Raw genomic sequence first — 27,629 nt, forward strand, 5'->3', positions numbered from 1 at the left:
AGGAAGTGATTTCATGGAGTAGCCAGGGTGCAGGTTGGATGCAGATTTACAGAAGCACTATCGTCATGGTCTTTTTTCATCCTTTTCAGCAACCTCTGCCTTGTACGTATAACGCGTGTGTTTGAAGAGGAACTTTCATGTTACTAAGTAGGTTAATGAGAAATAAACACCCCCCATTTCATTTGCGTTCTAGAGTCAAGAACCAAGTGGCAGTTCCATTGTGGCTGGGTGGTAACGAAGCCGACTAGTGTCTACGGGAGGCGAGTTCGATCCCTGGCCTCGCTCAGTGGGTTAAGGAGCCGGTGTTGCCAGGAGCTGTGGTGTAAGTCACAGGCGTGCCTTGGACCTGGCATTGGCAGTGGGTCTGGTTCCAATTCGACCCCTAGCCTGGGAACTTCCATATGCTTGCTGGTGTGGCCCTAAAAAGACCAAAAAAAAAAAAAAAGACAGACAGACAGAAAGAAGCAATTTTTGTTCCATCGGATGATGGAACTAACGCTACCAATTGCCACCAGGAATCCCCCCTTCCTCCTAAAATGCGCATCTGGGTCCTAAAGATGGTTTTTCCAAGCAGAGATGTAAAGCTGGGTAGACTTAGCTGGTAGCTAAGGAGACCGTTCAGGCACCCATTGTTTAGATTCATACAATCCTACCCATTTGAAAACAGACATAGAGCTTCCAGTTCCGCAATAAGATGGAGTGAGCACACCCCACCCTGCCTTTGCCCGTGAACACAAAGCATAAAACCTGGGACGACTGCCTGGAGCAGCTCTTTGAGGACTGAAAAGTACATGGTAGCGGGCAGATGAGGCAAGACCAGAATTCGAAATACCACCAAGCTGCCTGTGTGCTTTCCATGACTTCTTTCTCTAGGTCGCCCCAGGCCCGAACTCCACTTCTAGCCAGCAAGCCCTGATCACTGATGGACAGAGAGAAGCAGGAGACGCCCTGCAGCTCTGGCTCAGGGAGCAGGAAAGAAAACTCCAGCCACTCAGAGAGTGGGGGACATCCCTCATTTTTTCCCCTCCTCTCTGTCCTCTCGGGCCACCCCCCCCCCAAGTGGCAAAAGCAGCCAAGCTCTGGGTCCAAGCGGATGACATCACCCCCCTGCCCCCATGAGGTTCTCTCCCTCTCTGTCTTCCTACTGCTTGGCATCGGGGACATGGGCCCAGTTGTGGAAATACGTGGCAGAGCAGAAAAATGAAATCCCAAGCTTTCTGGTTAAAGGACCAAAAAGGAGACGTCCAGTGGAAGTGAGACGTACTGGAGAGTCATCGAGAGGGAGGAGCTCAGGAAAGAGACCCCCATAAATTGTTTCTAAACTCAGCGGACTCACCTGCAAGCTTTGCCTATGTAGACCTCAGCCTAAACAGCCTACCAAAGACTGAGACCTGAATGGCCTAAGTCCCAGACTGGCCACTGGGGGGCGTACGTACCAGACACATCCCAACAGCACTGCCAAGCCTTGGAAAACAGAACTGACACTGAGACCACACTTCACTGAAGGTGGGTTAGACCTCGCTCCATGAAAGGGGAAAAGGGGGATGAATACATCCTAAAATAAATAACTAGGAAGGATCTACTGTCTAGCAGAGGCAACTCTACTCAATATTCCGAAATACTCTATATGAGAAAAGAATCTGAAAAGGGATGGATATATGTATATCTGACACACTTTGCTGCATACCTGAAACGAACACAAGATGGTAAGGCACCTATATGCCAATATAAAACAAAAACTAAATGAAATGGGAAAAAAGATAAAGTGAAATAAAACTTAGCCCCCAGAGCTAGCATATGATATCACGTAGATGTGGAAGCTTAAAAAAGGATACAAGTGAACTTATCTGCAAAACAGAAACAGACTCACAGACATGAAAAAACAAACTTATGGATACTAAAGGGGAGAAAGAGGAGGGAGGGATAAATTAGCAGTTTGGGATTAGCAGATATACACTATTATATATAAAACAGATAAACAATAAGGCCCTCTATGAACCTAAGTCAAATGCCTGCTAAAATGAAAATATCAACATTCTCCATGGGATTTCAACAAGATGCAGAGTCTCATAATATTCAAAATGTTCTGGTCAAAATCCACAATTACTCAGCATGGGAAAAGACTTATCAACAGGTGCCAGTGTCGAGATGACAGAGATGGTTGAACTATCTGACAAAGTCTTTAAAGCAGCTATTATAAAAATGCTCCAGCAACCAATCATGTGCAATCTTGACACCTACACAAGAATAGAAAATCTGAGCAAAGACATAAAATGTATAAAGAAGAACTGTTGGAACTTTTAGAACTGCAAAATAAAATAACTGAAATAAAAACTCCCTGGATGGACAAAAGGCCCCATGGAGAGAGGAGTCAGTGAATTTGAAGATTAAAAAAAACCCCACAGCTGGAGTTCCCACCATGGTGCAGCAGAAACGAATCCAACTAGGAACCATGAGGTGGCGGGTTCGATCCCTGGCCTCGCTCAGTGGGTTAAGGATGGGGCATTGCTGTGAGCTGTGGTGTAGGTCGCAGATGCGGCTCGGATCTGGTGTTGCTGTGACTGTGGTGTAGGCTGGCGGCTACATCTCTGATTCGACCCCTAGCCTGGGAACCTAAAAAGACAAAAACAACAATAACAAAAAAACAAAACCCCACAGAAATCAGCCAATCTGAACAACAAAAAGGAAAAAAAAAAAGATGTGAAAACAAAACAACAGAGCCTCAGGGGCTTGGGGGTCAATAACAGAAGGTCTGCCACTTGTGTCATAGGAGTCCCAGAAAGAGGAGAAAAAGTGTGATGCCAGAGGAAAGCCTAACAATTTAAGAGCTGAAAACATCCTAAATTTCTCAAGAGACATACATCTACACATTCAAAAGGCTCTCCTTCAGGAATGAAGGTTGAGATACAGATATCCTCAAATGAAGGAAAACTAAGATCATTCATTGGTGGGCTGATTTCCTCTAAGATAGCAGCTAAGAAAGCTCAAAGGGAAATGATACCACAAGGAGCTGAGGAATGAAGAAAGAGGAAGAGAAACGGTAGATGCCTGGGTAACATAACACTATACTGTTCTTTGTTGAAAGCAAAAATTATAACATTATCTGTAGGGTTTTCAAAGTATCCCAATGTAATACATCGGATCAAAGTAGCAAAAGAAGGGAGGATAAAGGGACCTACATGGTGGTATGGGTTCTACATTCCTCTTTTTTTTTTTTTTTTTTTTTTGGTCTTTTTGACTTTTTTTAGGGCTGCACCCACAGCATATGGAGGTTCCCAGGCTAGGGGTCCAGTCAGAGCTGTAGCTGCCGGCCTACACCACAGCCACAGCAACACCAGATCCAAGCCGCATCTGCAACCTACACCACAGCTCACAGCAACGCAGGATCCTTAACCCACTGAGCGAGGCCAGGGATCGAACCCACCACCTCATGGTTCCTAGTCGGATTCATTAACCACTGAGCCACGACGGGAATTCCTGAAACAAATATTTCTATCAGAAAAAAAGAAAGGTCTCTTAGCAATAATCTAAGCTTCCAAGTGCAGAAACTGGAAAATGAAGAGCAAAATACACCCAAAGCCAGGAAGGAAATAACAAAGAGCTGAAATAAGTGAAATTGACAGCAAGAAAAAAAAAAGGCAAAGAAAAGAGAGAAAAATCAATGAAAACAAACATGCAGGTTATTTGAAACTATCAATAAAATGGTTAAGCCTCTAGCAAGACAGACAAGGGGAAAAAAAGAGAAATAAAACACAATTTGCTAATATCAGGAATGAAAGAAAGTATCACTTACAGGTCCCACTGACATTAAAAGGATAATAGAATATTATGAACAACTCCATACATATCAAGTTGATAACTAATATTGCTAACGTTTTGGATGAGTTTTAAAATCTATGTTCTTGAGGTATATTGCTCTGTGGTTTTGTCTTTGTTTTCTGCTGTTTTTACCATCTTTGGTATCAGAGGGAATGCTGGCCTCATAAAATAAATCGGGAACTTTTCCTCTTCTGAAAAAGATTGTCTAAAATTGGTGCTATTTCTTCCTCTCAATTCGTTAGAATTTACCAGCAAAACCACCTGGGCCTGGAGATTTCTTTTTCAGAAGGTTTTTAGCGATGAATCCCGTTTTACTGGTGATTACAGAACGAGCCAGATTACTGATTTCATCTCGCATGAGTGCTGGTAGGTGGTAGGTTTTTCAGGAATGGGTGTTAAGCTCTTGCTGAAGTCTCAAGTTTGATTCCCCTTGGAGGAGAGAAGAGACGAAGTGATCCAGGATTTTCCAGATTGTCACAGAGAGGTTGCCAACCTTGTTGGCGGCCAGCAGATAGTGGTAGGGGGTGGGGGATAGAAGGGGTCTTTAAAGCAGTTTCAGATCAGGGTGGGGTGTGGACAAGGTCCATTTCAGGCTCCTAGCTTCTGTGGTTGGCCTGTCACACACCACTGCTGTCACTACAGTCATCTGAATCCCCGATGTCTGGCCAAGGCAGAGGATTTGAAATGCCAGGGGGTAGCTGGGAACTGTGGGGCTGGAGGTGGGGGGCAGGGGTAGGAGATGGGAGTGGGGGGTGAGGTCACGTCTAAGTGTGAAGCAGACCAGGAGAAGGCCGCGGGGGCTCCAGCCCGCCCCCCTCTCACAAAAGCCCCCCTCCTGGGATTCTTCAACAAATACCCTGGCACAGGTGAAGCGCTAACGTGGTCTCTGCCCATCCATAACCAGCGGCCTCTTATTGTTATTATTCTCTTATTATTTTGAAGAGAATTAGGCTGCTACAGAAAACGTGTGGAAAACACTGCCCCCAGATGTCCCAAAGGAGGTGACTCGGGTTCTGGCAGGGGCTGCCAGCAAGGGCCAGGGGCCAGCCCTTCCCAGCCCAAGGCAGGGCGCTTCAATGGAATCAGCCTGGGTTTGGCAACAGCATCGTGGCATCCAAGCGCCTGGCTGCAATCCTTCCTCCACTGAGTCAGACTCACAGACGGAAGACTCAGAAAGCTGAAAGCGACCTCATGAATTTCCCTGTCTGTGCCCTTATTTCACAGATGAGGACACTGTGGTCTGGCGGGGGGGGGGGGGGCCTAGCTGGCCCCAGGTCGCATACCTTTGTGGCAGCCAAAACATGGGCTTGGAGCCCAAATTCCAGGTCACGGCACCGTGTTTTTCAACTCCACAGAAAGGCACGTATTGACGGGTTAGCTACCGTATAGATGAAGCGACGTGATGACAGTTCCTGACGTCAAGGAATTGGAACTTCAGTGGGAAATACAGACATGAAGCGAGTACGCGGATAACGAAAATGGAAGCGGGGATGAGATCCCTAAGGCGTAATGCAAGGAGCGTAAATGCACTGCCTTCGATGTATCTTCCCCCCAAAGCGCAACCATCAGCACCACAATCAGGTGATCCCAACGGCGAAGGGTCACCCTGGAAAACTGGGGGATGAGCCTGGGTGATCTTTCAGTGATGAAGGGAAATTTCATGCGGCTGCAGTCTGCAACCCAGAGAGGGCTTCGGTTCTTTATCGGAAGCACAGTCTGAGACAAGGGACCTGGAGAAGAAATGTCACGTGACTCTACTAAGGTGCTAGACCAAAGGATTGGCCATTGAAGGAAAGAATGACTCTAGCCCCGAGTCCTTTCTTGGACCAGGAGGAAAGAGCCACTGCGGGGTGGGTCAAGCCAAGCATGACCGGGATCCTGCAGGGGCGGCAGCACCGCTGCCACGAAGGCCCTGAAACTGGCTCCAGGCACCAGCAGGACACGCTCCAGAGAGCAGAGGCCCTCTGCTGAGTAAACCGGAGAGCTCCACGGGGCAGAGAATGAATGAATGCAGGCTTCTGTTTCAACCGCTGGCTAGCAAAGAAAGAACACGCGGAAATGTGCACAGAGAGAGATTCGCGTTTTATCTCAGCGTCGGATCAGTGTTGACACTTTGAATGGCAAATTGCTAGGCGAGCTGGGCAAGTTACTCTTCGGGGAGATGCTTCTCCCACCATGGGCACTCTCATTTCAAGGGTTTCTGCTTTTCTCCTCTACTTTCAAGGGAAAAACGCAAGCATAGAGGAGTTCCCGTCGTGGCGCAGTGGTTAACGAACCCAACTAGGAACCATGAGGTTGCGGGTTCAATCCCTGGCCTTGCTCAGTGGGTTAAGGATCTGGTGTTGCTGTGAGCTGTGGTGTAGGTCGCAGACGAAGCTCAGATCCCGTGTTGCTGTGGCTCTGGCGTAGGCTGGTGGCTACAGCTCCGATTCGACCCTAGCCTGGGAACCTCCATATGCTGCAGGTGCGGCCCTAAAAAGCCCCCCCCCCCCGCCAAGAAAAAAGACCAAAAAGAAAAAAACGCAAGCGTGGAATCTGAAACCTGAGGTGCCAGTGATCATCATGGAAGCTTCGCATGTGGTAAGTTACCACTTAAGAGAATTTCCTAAAACAGACTCATGTCTGTAGCCCATGAGCAGAGAATTCTATTGTATCAGGAAGTCGGGCTCTTTTAACCATAATGATAAGGACCGAAAGAGGTACGCCATTCTATCTGATGCACAGAGCCTTCTGGAAGAAAAAACAAAACCCAGTCACTTACAAGGTGGCTGAGATCACTACTGAAAAAGGTGTTTCCAGAAGTTTCCATACCACTGCAAAGCGGACTAAACTGAAAACATACTTTGGGACAGAAAAACAGGAGCAAGACATATTTTCAGACAGAAAAACAGGAGCAACCGTCAAAGTGTCAGCAGAATGCAGTAGGATTCAGGCCACAGCAGTAACCAAACCAGTGTCTGGACCACCTGCCTGTTGCTCTCTGCTCATCCTTTCAAAACCACTAAAGGTGCTTATTTTCGTTAAAGGCATCGAATTTAGGATTTTTAAAAAATTTTCTTAATGTATTCAGCTCAAAACTCACATTCATACCTGCCAACTCTGATGGGGGAGAAATAATTTATCACAATCACACCATGCTGTACAAGTCCACGGCAGCAACTACCACTAAGGCTCGATGGAATCGCCCTCCTTGAAAGTTATTAATTAGTAATAGTCCACATGCCCCTCAGACCCTCAGGATCTGGTTAAGGAACCTCAGCTGTACCCTGTTAGCTCAGTAATTCTGTAAGTGAATGGAAAAATGACAACGATTAATCTTGGACTCTGTGTTTCAGTGCCTTGATAGAAGAAAGGACCAAATGAAATAGGCTCCAAGCCTCTGGTTTTATCTCGGGACTTGACAAAAAGAACACTTATTTTTATCTCTGTTCACTGCTATAGCTAGAGCACCTAGTACAGAGTCTGGCAGAGAGTGGGACCCCCTCTCACAAAAAATGTTTTTTTGGAATAAACACACAGTCTCATTATTAGACAGAAGTGCTGCCAAAACTAAAAATTCAGGCCCTGAAAAAAAAATCACTGTTTTATCATTCACATTGATGTAATAAAGGAAGGGAGGCAAGAGCAAACCAAACATCTGCTTTGTTATTTTTTTTTTCTTGGTATGGTTTGGTGAGGATAATGCATACCTTTGATGTTCACTAGTTATGCGATTTGGGGCAAATGACTTGAATGCCCCTCCTAAGTATCTATGGCCTTACATCGAAAATAAGGCCCAAGAGAGTGGGAGGGACTGAGAGTTTGGGGTTGGTGGATGCCAACTATTGCCTTTAGAATGGATCGGCAATGAGGTCCTGCTGGACAGCACAGGGAACTAGATCCAATCTCTTGGGATAGACCAGGATGGAAGATACTATAAGAAAAGGAATATATATGTATGTATGACTGGGTCACTTTGCTGTACCGCAGACATTGACACAATACTGTACGTCAGCTACGCTTTAATTTAAAAAAAGGAAAAAAGGAGTTCCCGTCATCATGGCTCAGTGGTTAATGAATCCGACTAGGAACCACGAGGTGGCGGGTTCGATCCCTGGCCTTGCACTGTGGGTTGAGGATCCGGCATTGCCGTGAGCTGTGGTGCAGGTCACAGATGCGGCTCGGATCCCGCGTGGCTGTGGCTCTGGTGTAGATCAGCGGCTACAGCTCCGATTCGACCCCTAGCCTGGGACCCTCCATCTGCTGCGGGAGCGGCCCCAGAAAAGGCAAAAAGACTAAATAAATAAATAAGGGGGAAAAAAAACCCAAATAAGGCCAATAATGTCTTCCTCACAGTGTCACAGTAAAGATGAAATGTGGTCATACCATTTCAGAGCCTGGCACGCAACAGAGGTTCTCACAAATGACGAGGACTCCAGAAAGAGCATGAGAAAACTTCTCCTGTTCTTCTTGGACTTCAAGCACAGAGCCCAAGTAGAGCTCTGTACCATCCATATCATTTTTGGCGTTTCTTCCCAGAGAAACCAGTCCATCACCCATCCCAGCAAGCCTTCTCTACCCTGATGGCAGGTTGGAAGTGACCCGCTCAGTGCAACTCTCCAAGACAGGACATCAGAGCTGCCGGGTGGGGTCCTCCACGTGGCCCTGAACCCGCAGGTCCTGTGCCCTCCAGGAGGGGGCCCAGGTACTTGGGAACCGAAGGACGCCAAAAAGGATGCAGTTGGGGGTTGGGGAGGGATAAATTCGGTGTTTGGGATTCACATACGCACACGACCATATATACAAGAGATAATCAGCGGGGACCTACTGCATAGCACAGCAAACATGACTCAATATCCAGTCATAACCTATATGGGAAACGAATCTGAAAAAGCATGGATATTTGTGTGTGTATAACCGAATCACTTTGCTGTCCACCTGAAACTAACACAACACGGCAGGCCGACTATACTCCAATATAAATCTTTTTTTAACTTTTTTTTTTAAAAAAAGATGCAGTCAGTACAGAGGGAACATGATGCTTCTGAGGCAGGCATAACACACAGGAGCATCAGGAAAGGATGGCTGGCCCCAGTTAGGAGAACAGGACCTCTTCTCGGAGAAGCATCATGTAAGTGAAGGGACGTTTGGAAATAACTTCTACAAGCTGTGATGCGACAGACATTTCGAGTGACTATACACCTAAGCTTTCCAACACTCAGATCTCAAATTGGCTGGTTCATTTGGCCTAAACCGATAACATATGGATGGTTCTAAATGCTGTCGAAAGCTTCCATTTTAAAAGCAACATATGTATTTTTCCAATAGAGGTTTAACATTTAAAAAAAAAAAAAGTCACGAATGATGTAATCCGAAGGTCAATACTCACCAAGCCGATCAAAAGTATTTCTTTTCAAGGCGGTGCCCAGCAAGCAGAAGCTGTTCTCATCTTTACCTCCTAGGTAAGCCATGTGCTCTTTTAGTCCTATGTATAACTTGAAGGATGGTGCAACCTTTGGGGAGACTCAGTTTCTCCATCTGTTTCAAAAAGAGCAGAGAGGGATGGATCGAGCTAATTCTAAAACACGAGGCTCCTCTTCTGAAAACAGCAATCGCTGTTACTTCCCTCTAGGCCAGGAATTTTATTACTGCTGATCTTTTAAGATGTGGAGTTCCTGTTGTGGCGCAGCGGAAACGAATCCGGCTAGGAACCATGAGGTTGCAGGTTCAATCCCTGACCTCTCTCAGTGGGTTAAGGATCCGGCATTGCCATGAGCTGTGGTGTAGGTCAAAGACATGGTTTGGATCTGGCATTGCTGTGGCTGTGGTGTAGGCCGGTGGCTACAGCTCCGATTGGACCCCTAGCCTGGGAACCTCCATATATCACGGGTGTGGCCCTAGAAAAGGCACAAAGACCAAAAAAAAAAAAAAAAAAAGATGTGGCTCCTGAGAAGGAGGGACCAGAGTTTTAAACACACACACACACACACACACACACAAAACACAATGAGTTAATGCAGGCCTGCAAGAAAATTTTCTAGGAGTTCCCTGGAGGCTCAGTGGGTTGGGGATCCAACGTTGTCACTGCTGTGGCTCAGGTTGCTGCTGTGGTGCAGGTTCGATCCCTGGCCTGGGAACTTCCACATGCTGTGGGCGCAGCCAAAAAAAAGAAAAAGAAAATTTTCTAGACACCTGTTCATCCTAAAACAGGATAGACTGTAGCATCTCCTTTTATCCCCGAGATGCCACAAACCTTTCTCATATTAGCTACGGCCTGTCTTAAGACAGAACAAATCTACTTATACTCTGGGAACTCTCTTGCTAAGTATGTGGTTGTTATACTCACAAAAGATGAGCACAGTATCGAGTCAGTACCTTACAGGAGACCCAGGGCTGCATACTAATTTCAATACCCTTGCTTATTAGCCCATAGCTACGAGTATAAGATACTGACCCAGACACCACCCCCAAAAAATCCAAAGCTTAAAAGAGTGCCCTCATTTAGTATTGATATTGGAAAAATCACATATATTTTTGTACTACATACAAATTATAATCAAGTTAACATAGCAGCAGAGGCCTCACTTGGTAACACTCTCAATAATGGAGGACAAGCCATAACAACCAAGTATAGGGAGTTCCCTGGAGGTCTAGTGGTTAGGACACAGCACTGCCACCACTGCAGCCTGGATTCAATTCCTGGTCTGGGAACTGAGATCCCACATCAAGCCACTGCACACCTTGGCCAAAAAATAAACCCAAGTATAGATCTCAAGATCAGCCTATTTTATTTTATATTTGTTTCTTATTTTTATTTTTGGCCTCAACCACAGCATGTAGAAGTTCCAGGGCCAGGGATCAAACCCTCAGTGACAACGCCAGATCTTCAACCCACTGTGCCACCAGCCTATTTCAAAAGCATGGGATATTTAGAGTGCATGAAGAAAAAAATGGATTTTCCATAAATTCCAGTCTAGAGAAAACCTTTTCTTTTTTTTTTTTTTTTGCCTTTTAGGGCCACACCTGTGGCATATTGAGGTTCCCAGGATAGGGGTTGAATCAGAGCTACAGCTGCCGGCCTACACCACAGCCACAGCAACGCAGGATCCGAGCCACATCTGCAACCCATACCACTGCTCACGGCAACCCTGGATCCTTAACCCAGGGAGCGAGGCCAGGGATCGAACCCACCACCTCATGGTTCCTAGTCGGATTTGTTTCCGCTGCGCCACAGCGCCTACTCCCTAAGACGTATTTCTTAATGCAAAAATGATTTCTTAAGGGCCCAGTCTCGAACAAACATACAGATAGAACATTTTCTACAGGAATACCTGAACAGGTCAATACTTTCTTTCATATTGTTCAGCATGTGCTCACGTAGTTCTTAAGGTTAACTCACAAGAGGCAATGTGATCGAGTCCACGGAGCCAGTGGATTCCTTTGGAAAGCCTCCTTTCATTCACAGGCCTGCAACATGCTTGCTTCCCATGTTCCAGAGGACCGTATTTATAGAGAGCCGTGTTTCTCAGGCAAAAATTTACGTCGCATGCTTCTCGTGTGATTAGGACACTGGCAGGGCCAGCCCCGCTGTGGGGTAGCAACTGAACAGTGGCAAAATGCGCACTGGCTAGAAGGATCACAAGCCTAGACTGGTTAAGTCCTTGGCCTTCAGTGAGCATGTCCCTGAGGCTTTGGTTAGCTTTTAAGTATTTTACCTGAAAGGAATAATCTAGCTAACAGCCACAAGTATATTAATAAAGATGACATGCTCGTGCATTTCGGTCAGCTAAGAGGACACCAGGTGAGGGGAGATGGAAAGGGCCTCTCCTCCCCCCACCTTCCCCAGGGGCCCAGCTGGCCCGCCGGGGTCCAATGACAGAAGAGAAAGGAGGAAGGTTCCTAAGAGCAGGTGAGAAAGCTCAAGGACCCATTCAGCTACTTCCCTAGTTGCCTGAAAGGTGAGCATTTCTTGTGTGTGTGTGTGTGTGTGTGTGTGTTTTAACTCTAGAGTAACTTCACCCGTGCACAGGGATAAAGACAGAAATCAAGATGTACTAAAGTGGAGTTCCCATCGTGGCGCAGTGGTTAACGAATCCGACTAGGAACCATGAGGTTGCGGGTTCGATCCCTGCCCTTGCTCAGTGGGTGAAGGATCCGGCGTTGCCGTGAGCTGTGGTGTAGGTCGCAGACGCGGCTCAGATCCCGCGTTGCTGTGGCTCTGGCAGAGGCCCGGGGCTGCAGCTCTGATTCGACCCCTAGCCTGGGAACCTCCATATGCCGCGGGAGCGGCCCAAAGAAATAGCAAAAAAGACAAGAAAAAAAAAAAAAAGATGTACTAAGGAAAAAAGAAGTGTCAAAGGTCCAGTCACGCAATTCCTGGAAAAGCAACACATGTGCATCTCTCGGTCAAGAGAAGCATTCTGGGAACGCGGACACTCTGGCTTCCCAAAGCCGCGCAGCCTCTGCAGCTTTGGCTATTTGGTGGGCAGACCACAGCTCAGAAGACCTTTTGGCATCTTGGACGCACAACACCTCCATCCTTCCCTGGAGCAAAGTCAACTCGATGATGATGCGGGGCAGGGGCAGGGAGTTGCGTTTTTTGTTATTTATTTATTTATTTATTTTGCTTTTTAGGGGCTGCACCTGCGGCACAGGGAAGTTCCCAGGCTAAGGAGCTGGGCATTGGAAGCAGCAACTCGGAGCTGCAGCTGCAGCCTACGCCGCAGCAACTTGGGATCTGAGCCGCATCTGCAACCTACACCACCGTTCACGGCAACGCCGGATCCTTAACCCACTGAGCGAGGCCAGGGATGGAGCCCACGTCCCCACGGGCACTAGGAAGATGCATTTGCAGGACACCCCAATGGTAACTCTGCATTTTCTGAGTAAGGAGACTCTGCTGGCCAAACAAGGTCCTCGCAGCACCATTTCCTCTTTGTTTAGAAGGCAGTTTCATTTCATTACATGAAGTTCACCAAAATGGAGTTGATTTGGGAAAGGTGACTATGAAACAGCACTAGAGGAAAACATTATAAACATTATATCCTCTATGGAAATCCCTTTCTGATGCTTTCAGATACATCGAGTTCCCTTCAGCCATTATATTCAAGGGGCTGCTTACAGGGTGCAAAAGCCAATATTCTGGGTAATGAAGCCATAAATCAGTAAGATATGTCTCAATTTGTTACTTGCATTTTCATATACAGCATCTTCTAAATTGAATCACTCTTCAAGCCATTATCTCAATTAGGGGCCAAAAAAAACCCCCGATGTTTTAGAATCAAAAAATTACTTGTAGTTTTTTAAAAATGACTTGTAATAGGAGTATTTGTTTCAATATACAAAGCAGCAAAAAGTGAGTTTCAAACTCTTGACATAGCTGGTTCAAGCTGTGACTTAAAAAAAGAGAGAGAACCATTAAAAAGAACGAAATACCGGCATTTTTAGCAGCATGGATGGACCTAGAAACGATCATGCTAAGTGAAGTCAGCCATGCAATGAGACACCAACATCCAATGCTTTCACTGACATGTGGAATCTGAAAAAAGGACAGACGGAACTTCTTTGCAGAACAGATGCTGACTCACAGACCCCGAAAAACTTATGGTCTCCGGAGGAGACAGTTTGGGGGGTGGGGGGAGTGTGCTTGGGCTGTGGGATGGGAATCCTGTGAAATCAGATTGTTATGATCATTATACAACTAAAGAAAATAAAGTAAAAACAAAAAAATAAAAAAGAGAGATAAATGTATATGATGTTTAAATGTGACAAACATTTTGAGAGCATTTGAAAGTATTTAAGATATCACCGTTTCAAGAATAAAACACAATTTATTAGACAGTATAATTTCAGAAGATTTGCCTTTCATTTTAAATCTTCTGTTACTGTCAAAATAAAATTGTTGGGGAAATGAGATTTACTTTTCAATCGCTGTGTAATTTGTCGTCCTTTTCTCTACCTGCCAGTGTGCATGCGACTGCTGTTCCAATTAAGGCAAAATATCGAAGTCCCCTATGGCTCAACTTCCTTTTTAAGTCAAATGAGAAAACTGTCAAAGATTAGTTCCTGCCTCTCGCTACTTTTCAGAACAAGCACAACTTGTAAAGCACTTTGCAAATACAAAAAAAAAAAAAAAGCTATTTTTAAAGATGAGGAGGGGTAATGAAATGTATAAGCAGGATAAATATTTCTAGGTGAAAATTCTTACTTTTAACGTTCAATTGTCTTTCTCCTATACAATCAAATGTACTTTACAACAGCCACAATCTCGGGAGAAAACATTTTTGATAAATACTCTCTGAACGGAGGCACCATCTCAGATTGGAGACTTATAACGGAGATGCAATGACTAAAAGCTCTGTGAGATCCTGGATGGGATCCTGGAACAGAAGAAGGACATAAATGGAAAAATTGGTGAAATGTGAATAAAAGCCTGGAGTTTGGTTAGAAGTTTTATACCAGTGTTCATTTCCAGGTCTTGATAACTGCTCATGGATGACTGAAGTGAAAAACGAGTTCAAACTAAAAAGTTTTCTTTGTGATGGAAAAACAATTGTTACTTGTTTGATTAAAAACCTAAGCAACAAGGACTTACTATATAACACAAGGAACAATTCAAAATCTTTAATAACCTATTATGGGAAAAAGTATATATATATATATTCAGGTTATTTATATATATAATCACTATATTCAGACTTTACATATGTGTGTATATATATATACACACACATGAATCACTTTGCTGTATAACTGAAGCTGGCACAGTATTGTAAATCAATTATATTTTAGTTGAAAAAAAACAAGGAGTTCCCTTCATGGCTTAGCAGTTAACAAACTCGACTAGGATCCATGAGGTTGCAGGTTCAATCCCTGGCCTCGCTCGGTGGGTTAAGGATCCGGCGTTGCCATGAGCTGTGGTGTAGGTCACAGATGCTGCTTGGATCTGGCGTTGCTGTGGCTGTGGTGTAGGCCGGCAGCTGCAGCTCTGAGTCAACCCCTAGCCTGGGAACTTCCATATGATGTGGATGTGGCCCTTAAAAAAAAAAAAAGCAAAAATAAATAAATAAAAGTTAGGAGTTCCCTTGTGGTGCAGCAGGATAAGGATCTGGAGCTGCCAGTGCAGTGGCAGATCCTGTGGCATGGGGTCGATCCCTGGCCCGGGAATGTCCATGTGCCAAAGGGGCGGCCAAAAAATAAATAAATTTTAAAACTAAAAGTGATATACTTGGCAACCAGAAAAAGAACCTACATCTTCTAAAATAGAGTTCCGTGCAAAACATTCCACTTGATGCCACTCACGACGTTGAGTCCACTAGATGGCACCCTATTTTCTTCAGCGATCAGAGACCTCTCTTCCCACCTCTACCATCCATCACCTGTTTCTTGAGCTTACTTTAGAGCTCTAATGGGCACCATCTCTTGGTATAACAGATTCTATCACTGATTCCCTGCAGAAGACAATGTTTGCTTTCTTTTCTTGCAAGGTCTCCTTTCAGGATACCGGCTTCATTATCATTCCAGAATTGTAAGATAAGGTTTATGAATTCAATCATTCAACACATCTCTCCAGCCCTTACTTTGGGCCCTAGCATCTACACAGTCTGAGGCAACCCATTCTCTGTCGTGGGGACCCACATGAAAGGCTCCGCACCCTCCCGCGCACAAGTGACAAGAGCATCAGATCCCGAGAGCAACCCTGAAGGAGCGGACAGATGCATTGCGCTTTGTTTTCATGACTCGGATGCTGTGCTACAACGCACGGATCTTTGGAGCCCAAAGGAAAGGATAGCTATTCTAGAGTCCTTTCTTCAGGTCAAAGCTAAAAACCTATGACTCCTTTTTAAGTTCAACCCAAAAAGCACAGAGGCTGCCCGCTCCAGTTTGGTTTGGCTTCTGCACGCCTATCGTATTTATCTGCCGCCTGTCCTGCTCCGCTCAATAACCTGCTTATCAACCATTCCCGCTGTCTCTTCTCCTCGGCTGGCCACTGCTCTCTGCTGAGAAGCTCTCAAACACCCAAGACATCAAGTTCCATTCCTTTCTGAAGTTTCATTTGACGGAAGACACATGGCAAACATCACTAAGGTGAATTTTTTAAAAAAGGAGGCAACCCATTGCGCGCAGGCTGGGGGTGCTTATATATCAAAATGGAAATGGAGTCATACTGTTTATTCACCTATTTCCAAAGTTCTAAGCCTCGATAAGACTGGAAAACATTCCATCTCCGGGTTTTTATAGAATAAGCATTTAGAGTGCTTCAGAATGATCTAGAAACAGTGATTCTACATAAAAGAGGCAACACGTATAACACCTGGCCCTAGCCCAAACCAGAAGACAGAAAAACGGGAGACACCCTCCATTTGGATTAAGGGGCCATGCAAAAAGGTCCATCCATATAAATCCCTCTCTCTCCATTCCTTTCTCATTCTCACATACCAACAAAACCTTAAAGGACAGAGGGCAATAACCAAATTATACATTAAAAATGATTTTTTTGTAGTTCCTGTCATGGCGCAGCAGGAACGAATCCAACTAGGAACCATGAGGTTTCGGGTTCGATCCCTGGCCCTGCTCAGTGGGTTAAGGATCTGGCGTTGCCATGGGCTGTGACGTAGGTCGCAGATGCGGCTCGGATCCTACGTTGCTGTGGCTGTGCTGTAGGCCGGCAGCTGTAGCTCCAGTTGGACCCCTAGCCTGAGAACCTCCATATGTCACAGGTACAGCCCTAAAAAGGCAAAAAAAAAAAAAAAAAAAAAAAAAAAAAAGACTTTTTTTCTTTTCCTCTGTTTTTTTGTTTTTTTTTTTCCCTTATGGCCACACCTGGAGCACGTCGAAGTTGCCGAGTCAGGAATCGAACCCAACGCACAGCATTGACTGGAGCTGCTACAGTGACAATGCCAGGTCCTTAACCCACTGCCACAAGGAAACTCCAACTATTCCTTTTTAAAAACAATTTGCTCCATGGGGAGTTCCCTGGTGGTCTAGTGGTTAGGATTCGTCACTTTCACCACTGAAGCCCAGGTTCAATCCCTAATCTGGGAACTGCACACTGTGGCCAAAATAAATAAATAAATAAAATAAAAACAATTTGCTCCAATCTTGAATGCAAAAACGTGTAGATGAAATTTTCCCTATATATAACACAAAACTCTACAGTATAGCTTTTTGGGGGCTCTAAACTTAACTGAAATTTACCACCAGTTGTGAAAGAATGCTATTATGTGCGTCTGCTCTCAGCATTTCTAAGTCTGAAACATGGATCTGTTAAATTTAAGACAAAATTACTTAAATTATTTCCAATTTTAAATGCAGCGATATTTTTTTCATATTGAAGAAATTCAACTGAGGGTATCTCATAATACCTGCTCTAATAAAAATTTCATTTCACTATTTCTAAACCACTAAACTTCGAAAAAGCAAAACTGCTCATCAACTTGCCAATGGACTTACATTTATTTAAATAAATAGTCCATTTAATTAATTAGATAATATCTTCACCAAGGAAACCTGAGGCTTTCTCTTTCCTATTCACGCCATTCAAATTCATGCATTTTGAGATACTTTTCTTACTTGTTTATCATACTAGAAGGGGAAAATTACTTATTTATCCAAAGCCTTACCCAAATGACTAAAACTCAAGATGATCTTCCATATATATGTAGAATAGATTTCCATTTCATATAAATTTTATATGTAAAATATAAAATTTAAGAGTCACTCAAGTGAGAGGAAACAAAGCTTAAGAGGAAAAAAAAATGGGAAAATAAGCTCATTTAAAGATTTTAGCTAAAATTTGAATATCCAGTCATGCCCTAGGTATAGCTGAGTTTGATGTCTTTTTCAAGAAAAAAAAATCATAAATGACATCATACATAACCCTCAAGACACAGCTAGATAAACCCACCTTTAATGTATGATTCATGATCTTTGTGTGTGTGTGTGTTTGCCTTTTCTAGGGCCAATCCCTCGGCATACGGAGGTTCCCAGGCCAGGGGTCCAATCGGAGCTGTAGCCTCCGGCCTACACCACAGCCATAGCAATGCAGGATCCGAGCCGCATCTGTGACCTACACCACATCTCATGGCAACACTGGATTCTTAACCCACTGAGCAAGGCCAGGGATCGAACCTGTAACCTCATGGTTCCTAGTCAGGTTTGTTAACCACTGCGCCATGACGGGAACTCCTGATTCATTATCTTATTTCTTTGATCAAATAGTAAGTGTCTACATGCCAGACAATGGGTTAGATGGGAGCTGGTATTACAATATTAACCCACATGGTGCCCTTGTTCTTAGGGAGTTTAATTCTAATGGGACAAGAGACCACTTAATAATCATTATAGTATCATTATTATTTTTGGTTCCCAAGACAGATGCTATGATAGAAAAAGATAGCAAATCCCCTTACCTGGCCTGGGGGTCAAGTACTATTGGGAAAAGGAGCTTCAAGGAAAAGAAGTTAACATTTAAAAATATTTTCAATAAGAATGGAAACAAAACATTTTCTGATTAACACTCAAATCACTGGCAAGTCCACCACAGACTACCCTGTCTCTGCACGTTTTGGTCAGTTGTGGTTTTGCTCTGTCTAGAGCCTATCATCTTTCCTCTTGAAAAAAGACTGCATCTATGTTTATGAAAAGGATGGTTTGTCAGTTCTTACACTTTTATACCAGGATCAGGGAGGGGAAAAAAAACCTGAGAAAATAAATTTAGGAGTTCCCGCTGTGGCGCCATGGGTGAAGAATCCAACAGCAGCAGCTGAGGTCGCTGCAGAGGCGCAGGCTCGATTCCCCGGGCCGGCACAGTGGCTTAAAGGATCCGGCTTGGCCACGGTTGCCATGCAGGTTGCATCTGCAGCTCGGATTTGATCCCTGGCCCAGGAACTTCATATGCCTCAGGTATGGCCAATAAAAAAAAGAAAGAAAGAAATTCAAGCTTTTGCGTTTCTAGTTTACAGACACCACCACCAAATATTCTGAAATCCATGGTTGTTCTTGCTTAATGAACCCTGGACACCTGTGGCATTGCTTCAATGCAAAACCACGAGCAAGCGCATCTGCCCCCCAGGAAACCAGTGGAAAAGGAACCGTATTTGAAAGAAATCCATCTGACTTCCGTAACAGGACCCTTCCATAGAAAGGAGAAACAGAACTGTAGGGGTGACCCGAACTACTTCCAGATTTCCCAGAGGGAATCCTTACGTGTGAGCAGTTTGGCTGCCTTTTGTATTAGAGCAATCTTTAAATAGTTCTCCTTCTACTTATATCCCTTCTAAATTCACTGTTGTTACTCATGATGAGTTCACTGGTATTAGTCAGTCAGTTAGTCACTATATTTTTTAAACCACCAACTCCCCCCCCGCCCGCCGGCCCTTTCTGGTTTTCCTATCCCTTTGGTATTTTGCAACATTTAAAAGATGAGTAACCAGACACGAGAAATGCTGCTGGGCATTTTGTTTTGTGCTCATATGTGCTTTGAACAGTGACCATAGCCCCATTAATAAAAGGTGTGCAGAGTCAGATTTCTTCTCTCAAAAAGGTGACACTGACTTTTAACCCTTAGGATGAAAAATGTATTTTGCATATTATTGTTGAAGAAGAATAATACGGGAGATAGAGTTATGCAGTAATCAAAATACAAGAATCAGTTCTTAAAAATTGATTTCAGGAGTTCCCGTCGTGGCGCAGTGGTTAACGAATCCGACTAGGAACCATGAGGTTGCGGGTTCGGTCCCTGCCCTTGCTCAGTGGGTTAACGATCCGGCGTTGCCGTGAGCTGTGGTGTAGGTTGCAGACGCGGCTCGGATCCCGCGTTGCTGTGGCTCTGGTGTAGGCCGGTGGGTGGCTACAGCTCCGATTCAGCCCCTAGCCTGGGAATCTCCATATGCCGCGGGAGCGGCCCAAGAAATAGCAACAACAACAACAACAACAGACAAAAAAAAAAAAAAAATTGATTTCAAAATAGCTCACACAAATTCTTTATGAATTCACACAGTAAACTAGCAAATGGACACCATTCTTTCTTTTGACAAAAAGATCCGGGTCTAGAACGATTTCTGGTAACCACAGGTGGGGAATGGAGAATAAATCAGGAACCTGATGGGAATTCCTATTGTGGCACAGTGGCAACAAATCCGACTAGGAACCATGAGGTTGTGGGTTTGATCCTCGGCCTCGCCCAGTGGGTTAAGGATCCAGCATTGCCGTGAGCTGTGGTGTCGGTCGCAGACGTGGCTCAGATCCTGCATTGCTGTGGCTGTGGTGTAGGCCGGCACTTGTAGCTCCGATTCGATTCCCTAGCCTGGGAACTTACATATGCTGCGAGTGTGGCCCTCAAAAGCCAAAAAAAAAAAAAAAAAAAACCCAATAAAATAAAATAAAATGTATCTGTCAATTAAGGCCTGATACAATCATTTCAACTTATCTTTTCAGCCTTATCTGCTAAGACCTCCCAAATCTGCCATCAATTCAAGCTGCACCGAGTGAAAAAGCATCTCTGCCTTGAGCAATGCAGAGCCCTTGAAAGTTCGCGCTGCCTCCTCTCTCTGTCCACACTCAACCACCTCAAAGCAGAGGCTCCCCCCAGAGACCTTCTCCAACCACAGGAGCTCCTTGAACTTGTGCTACACACTCACTATCCTGATCCTTCCTGACCTATCATGCACCCACATCTTTTCTTCCCAAGTCAACAGCATGCTCCTTCTAGAGAATCTATCCTCATGGCTCTCGCGCTCTAATCCACGGCCCCCCGCCTTTGGACACAGACGCGAAATATTCGCCAGAACCAAATCGCCTCCATTTCCCCCTTTTCAGGGCAGGACATCACACAGACCCCAGAGCAAAGGCTGGTCCCACCTGAGTGTGGGGTTTCCTGGCCATCCTTTGAGCAGCTTGGCGCAGCCATGATACACAAGCAAGTAAAACAAACGGCACAGGTAAGGATTCCGCCAGTAATACACAGAAATCAACATCTGCATCTCCCCATTTTCCCAATAAGCATGACAAATGCTCATAATATTAAAGTAACCTGTCCTTTCATAGGGACTTTTCATTCCACACGGGCGTGTGCCATCCTGGATCGCCATGGAATGGTCTATTTGGCCTTTAGAGAATAGCTGTACTGAATTGAGGAAGGGTTTCTGTTGGTTCTGAAATATTGTGACGAGGCTGTTTCTCAGTGAATTTCATCAGGAAAGCCAAGAGTGGAAGAACGTGGTTGCCAAGATACAAATGGCAAAAGCTAGGGCTTTCTAGCTAGCCCTTCACTTTGGGGGAACCTAAAAAAACTAACCAACCAACCAACCAACCAACAAAAAACTTCACCAATCAACTGCTTTTCTTTTCTCTCTCTCTCCTGTGTATGTGGGGCAGGGAAGGGAGAGGACGAGAACTAAGACGAGGGCCAGGGTGTTTCCTAAAGGAACAAACTTGGTGTTATACTGAATGCAATCTTTCCAACATGCTCGTCACACACTGTGGTTCCCAACTACTTTCAAAAACGAACTCACGGACGTGGAGAATGGACTTGTGGTTGCCGAGGGGGAGCGGGAGGGAGTGGGATGGATGGGGAGGTTGGGGTTGGGAGATGCAAACTATTCCGTTTAGAATGGAGAAGCCATGAGGTCCTACTCTATAGCACAGGGAACTATCTATTCAGTCACTTGGGATAGAACATGATGGAGGATAATGTGAGAAAAAGAATGTATGTATAATTCTGCACAGCAGAAATGGACACAACACTGTATATCGACTATAACAGAAAAAATAAAAATCTTGAAAAAAAGTCTGCCTTTGTGAAACCTGACAAAAACGATACAAAGGACAGCACTTTACACTGAGATGTGGACGTTTTGTTGTATGTACATTTTATCTCAAAAGAAAAAATCTGAAAAAGAAATCCTGAACTTGTTTATTTTATTGTATTATTTATTTATTTTATTATTTTTTTTAATTTTTTTTAGTTACTCAAATGAACTTATCACATCTGTAGTTGCATAATGAGCCAGCCTAACAATCCAATTTCATAGGATTTCCATCCCACAACCCCAGCACATCCTCCCACCCCCCAAGCTGTCTCCTCCGGAAGAAGTACTGAACTTATAACAAAAGCATTTACGAGCATTTTTTGTTAATGCATCAAGAAACAAAATGGGCTAATGGATGATTAGGTGAATCACTAGATGGTTAGCTATTTGATAAAGCAAGTATTTTAAAGTACTCGTCATCTAGGTGGTAAACACAGAGGTGTCCACTGGAAAATCCTTTCAGCTTTGCTGTAGAGTTGGAGATTTTTTTTTTTTTGTCTTTTTTAGGGCCGCACCCGTGGCGTATGCAAATTCCCAGGCTAGGGGTCCAATCGGATCTGTAGCTGCCGGCCTACACCACAGCCAGAGCAACACGGTATCTGAGCTGCATCTCTGACCTACACCACAGCTCAAGGGAACGCCAGATCCTTAACCCACTGAGTGGGGCCAGGGATCGAACCTGCGTCCTCATGGACACTAGCTGAGTTCGTTAATACTGAGCTACAACGGGAATTCCGACTCGGAGATTTTTTATTAAAAAGGGAAGGGTTAAGACCAGACAACCCTGTACACTTATGTTTTTGAAGCCATACACCTACACAGCATGACTTGTTAAAGATCTTTTAAAGTATTTCTTCTGGCCTGTAAACTGGCATCCACAAAGCAGAGAGTCCTCGGCTTCCATCCACCTCCTACCAAAGCTGAGCCCTTCCTGCGGGGACCAGAGCTGTCAAGGTCCTCACCTGACGCAGGTGTGAGAGTCAGCTGATGCTGGGGTGTGCCCCTCCTCCCCAGCAGGATGCCCTGGGAGGCAGGACAGAACTGGCTGTCACCGCTGCAGAACCAACCACACACCTGGTCCTTAGCCCTCCCCATGCCCTACCTGCTCAGACTCCATCACTGAAGTGCCAGACAGTCTAGGGTCTCCAGGGAGCCCCAGGCCAAACATACAAACATCTCCCCAGGTGCCCTAGGTTTCTCCAGGGCACTTCCCTAAGCTTTTCTCCTCCCCTCACCCACCTGGCAGGTGCCCTGCCTGGCTTTGCTAGCAGGAAATCCAAGAAGAAACAGAGCAAAGCCAAGGCAGCCTCGCGGTTCTGAGCCCAGGTGGGACCAGGACATTTTTTCGAGGATGCAGAGTGAAGAAGCACCACGGGCTCTGTGGGTAGGTCCCAGCCACCTGCAGGGAAAAGAAAAAGAGGGACCCTCCCACGTTCTGGGGCCCCTCACTCTGATCCAAGAATAATAAAAAGGCCGGGGAGGGAAAAAGGCTCATTCTCACAGCTCATACTTGCCACAGACAGGAAAACTAGCGACCCGGTGGCAGCCAGCAGTGAGGACCGGGACCCCGGCCACTATCCAAACGGGGCCTCCCCATCCGCCTCATCATTTTGTTCAGAGGGAGAACCAAAGTCAAGAAAAAGTGAAAGCAACGCGCTTATGAGTCAGTCTCCGAAACCACGTGTTCGTCCGAGTCAAACTTTGTCCTCTGGTCCCCTGGCCACATGTCAACTAAAGCCAGACCACAGAGTGTACTGTTTATGTGGGTTGTTTGCTTGAGCCAGATCTGCTTCAACTCTGAGTTTGGGGTGGGAATCCCCAAAGAAGCTCAGCTGTGAGAAAGGCCCCAGAGTCCAGTGAGAAAAGCCATTCTGAACCCTAATGATCTCATAGGTTATCCATCCTCGCCCCAGCCCTTTCCCCTTATCTCCTTCCGCTAGACATTCGGGTGACACAGAACTTGAGGAGAAAAATGCCACCATGTAGTACGATCTCCAGCTCACACAGGAGCACATGTCTTTAGTCAGCACAGGAGGGACCACAGCATCCCCGGCCTCAAGCAGGTCAAGTGTCCTGCCCTACAGGCACACGGTCCCTTCAGGCACCCTCCGAGGGACTGTGATTCTAAGAAGCTGTTGGGGGGGGGGTGATCGGGGGAGAGGTGTTGAGAGGCGTGGGAACCCGAAAGACCAGAATTCTAGCCAAGGAAATTGCAAGTTGTGCAAGTATGAAAGTCAAAGTCCGGCATGAAATGCTACAAACACAAACCCCCCTTTCTTATCACATGGGATTCCGACTTGCTTTTTCTATGTCTTCCTTGGTTTGGTTGCTTTAAACTCTCAAGAGAAGCTCTCATAAGAACACTTGACAAAAAGATTCTACTTCCACAGATAAATGGATCAAGAAAATGGGACACATGGGTGCGATGGAATATTACTCAGCCTTTAAAAAGGAGGACCCATGAACCTCAAGGACATTATGCTAAGTGAGATGAGCCAGTCACACAAAGACAAACGCTGCCTAATTCCATTAATTCGAGGCATCTGTGTCATCAAACTCTTCGAAAGTAAAAGGATGGTGCCAGGGGCTGGGTAGGGGAGGCGGCTCAGATCTGGTGTGGCTGTGTCTGTGGTGCAGGCTGGCAGCTGTAGCTCCGATTGGACCCCTAGCCTGGGAACTTCCATATGCTGCAGGTGCAGCCCTAAAAAGACAAAAAACAAAAACAAAAACCAAAAAACAAATTAAATACATAAATAAAAATGGGCAAAGTGGTAAATTTTAAGTTAGGCGTTCCTTACCCCAATTTTTTAAAACCACACACTGCCATCACTCTAACTCTCCAATTCGACCTTTTGATATTAAAAGCAAAACAAATATCTGAGTGATTCTTCTGATCCGGGATGAAAACTCTCAAATTAAATGGCCTGGAAGATGCAAGAGGAAAAATTCAAAAGCAACCACGGTGGGTGACAATCTTTTGTCATCTTCAGCATGCATGACATTTCCAGAGCAGGAAGGATCCTGACTGTTCTCGGGGGCTATGCGTGGTATGCTGAACTGGCTTCCGAGTCAAACGAGGCCACGGATATGCAGCCTTTTAGCAAAAGAAGGGTATATCACAAGACCGTCTGAGAGCCCAAACACTGTAGCTATTATCACAGAGGCAGCAAAATGAATAATTCATGTGTTGACGGAGGACACCAGCGTCATGAACAACCATGACCGCGTGAACCGTTCCTGCAAGAACGTCCCACACCGGCTCCCCCTCTGGCAAATCTGCAGTTACCCGCTCCTTATTCTAAGCACCAACCCATCATCAAGTAAATATAAAAGTTAATCGAAGGAGTTCCCATCGTGGCTCAGCGGCTGACAAACCCAACTAGGATCCATGAGGATGCGGCTTCAATCCCTGGCCTCACTCAGTGGGTTAAGGATCTGGCGTTGCCATGAGCTGTGGTGTAGGTCACAGACGTGGCTCGGATCCCGTGTTGCTGTGGCTGCGGTGTAGGCCAGTAGCTACAGCTCTGATTGGACCCCTAGCCTGGGAACCTCCATGTGCCGCGGAGACACGTTACTCTAAGGAGACACGTTTCTTTTTTTTTTTGGTTTTTTTAGGGCCACATATGCACGTTCCCAGGCTAGGGGTCCAATCGGAGCTACCGCTGCCGGCCTACACCACAGCCACTGCCACGCGGGATCCGAGTCGCGTCTGCGACCTACACCACAGCTCACGGCAACGCTGGATCCTTAACCCACTGAGCGAGGCCAGGGATCGAACCTGCATCCTCATGGAGCCTAGTCCGGTTCGTTAACTGCTGAGCCACAAAGGGAACTCCCTAAGGAGACACTTTTCTAAGGAGAACAAGAACTCTGAAGATGACAGATCAAAAAGGCAAAACTGACTCTTAATCATCCAGCCTTCCTTGCAGAAAAGGCTCAACTCAAAGGAAACTATACCTTTTCTAAAGTTCACGATTTCAACTTTCCACTGCAAGAATGATGACATAAGGGAATGGATTGGAATGGCCAAAATGATTCCCCTTGAAAGGTAATGAAAAAACAGGTACTATGGAACTGAACTTCCCAATCGCTCATACTTCCTTGGCTTTTGGGATCTGTGATTCAGAAGAACGATCTGCTTTGGATTTCACCAGAGGCATTACTCAGGTATGTGAAATCAGAACAAGCTGGGAAATCTATTTGCATCATTTTGATGTGATTTGCATGCTGCACCACAAATTACAGTCCATTAAGCAGTAGAAGCTAGTTTCTGAAACCCATTTAGGTGTGCTGGGATTTTTTTCTTACTTCTACCCCATCTGTTGCCACTGTTACCAACGTGGCACAGTGCCCCAGAGGTAAAGGAGATCAAAGGCAATGAGAACGGAGTTCCCGTTGTGGCTCAGTAAGTTAAAGACCTGATATCGTCTCTGTGAGGATGCGGGTTCGATCCCTGGCCTTGCTCAGTGGGTGAAGCATCCAGTGCAGCTGCAAGCTGCAGAGTGGATCACAGATGCAGCTCAGATCTGGTGTGGCTGTGACTGCGGCGTAGGCCGGCAGCTGCAGCTCGGATTCAACCCCTAGCCTGGGAACTTCCATATGCCTCGGGTGAAGCCCTAAAAAAAAGACAGAACAAAACAAAAAAATCTTTGAGAAACAGGAAGAAAGTGCTAAAAAGAACACTGGGGGAGTTCCCTCATGATGCAGTGGGTTCACGATCTGGTGTTGTCACTGCTGTGGCGCAGGTTTAGTCCCTGGCCTGGGAACTTCCCCATGCTATGGACATGACCAAAAAAAAAGAAAAAGAGTACTGAGGACTCCTGGAGGCCAGAGATGACTTCTCCTAGTGACCAAAGCTCTTCCTTACCACCTTATAGGCAGGCTCCCGACCCCAGCCCTGATGCACCAGCAGCACAACCAACCAACATGTACCAATGGCTTCTCTCTGGTCATGCACAGAGCGCCACCCGCAACCTGTGAGCCTCTCCCCCAACCCCTTTGAGTCAGGCAAGGGTGGTCCACAGGGTGATAAAATGGACATGTGGATTCTTCCAGCCCAGGGTTGAAACTCAGCACCTAAGCAGACAGCCGGGCCTCCTCAAACTAGCCCTCTCCTATCCCCATCTGAAGAAAGAACCATAAGAAATACATCTAGGAGTTCCCGTCGTGGCGCAGTGGTTAACGAATCTGACTAGGAACCATGAGGTTGCGGGTTCTGATCCCTGGCCTTGCTCAGTGGGTTGAGGATCCGGCATTGCCGTGAGCTGTGGTGTAGGTCGAAGATGTGGCTCGAATCTGGCATTGCTGTGCCTGTGGCGTAGGCTGGCAGCAACAGCTGCCATTGGACCCCAAGGCTGGGAACCTCCATATGTCACGGGAGTGACCCTAGAAAAAGTCAGAAAGCCAAAAAAAAAAAGAAAGAAAGAAATACATCTAACAACCCTTAGAACTGTCTGGCTCCTCCGGCTTTCTAGTGACCAGACAACAATACAGGGGCATCCTTATCAACAGTTTCAGAATTAGAACTGGCATCTGTACTTAGAAACTGCATAGAGAGAAAGGACATTTGATTGAGTGTCCCCTGGGACAGTACTCTCTTTTTTTTTGCGGGGTGGGAGGGAGCCACACCTGAAGCATATGGACGTTCCCAGGCTAGGGGTCGAATCAGAGCTGCAGCTGCCGGCCTACACCACAGCCACAGCAATAGCGCATCTGAGCTGCAATTGGGACCTACACCGCAGCTCATGGGAAGGCTGGATCCTTAACCCATGGAGTGAGGCCAGGGATCGAACCCACATCCCCATAGAGACAACATCGGGTCCGTAACCCACTGAGTCACAACGGGAACTCCAGTAACAGACTTTCCATAAGCCTTCACCACCACATCTGTCCTGTCTACATCTGTGCCTCTATCACTCAGATATGCTAGCTTATATGCTATAGCAACAACTTAAAACAACAAAGGACCCTAGAGGTCCGTCATGGTCAGCAAGGGATCTGCTCTAGGCTGTACTTACTCAA

At 45.7% G+C, this 27,629-nt stretch overlaps 1 long non-coding RNA gene across 2 annotated transcripts in view; it reads right to left on the reverse strand.

Annotated features, from left to right (window-relative positions):
- LOC102166369 overlaps positions 1-27,629 on the reverse strand; it is an 88,886-nt gene that overhangs the window by 27,004 nt on the left and 34,253 nt on the right. The window contains exons 4-5 of one of the 2 annotated variants that reach the window (XR_002340861.1): positions 14,006-14,177; positions 9,188-9,336 (exon numbers count right to left, since the gene is read on the reverse strand). This is a non-coding gene — a long non-coding RNA (uncharacterized LOC102166369). The remainder of the gene's footprint in view (positions 1-9,187; positions 9,337-14,005; positions 14,178-27,629) is intronic. The other variant, XR_002340862.1, reaches the window with a different exon arrangement.

Source organism: Sus scrofa, chromosome X, assembly GCF_000003025.6.
Source record: "Sus scrofa isolate TJ Tabasco breed Duroc chromosome X, Sscrofa11.1, whole genome shotgun sequence".
NCBI lineage: Eukaryota > Metazoa > Chordata > Mammalia > Artiodactyla > Suidae > Sus > Sus scrofa.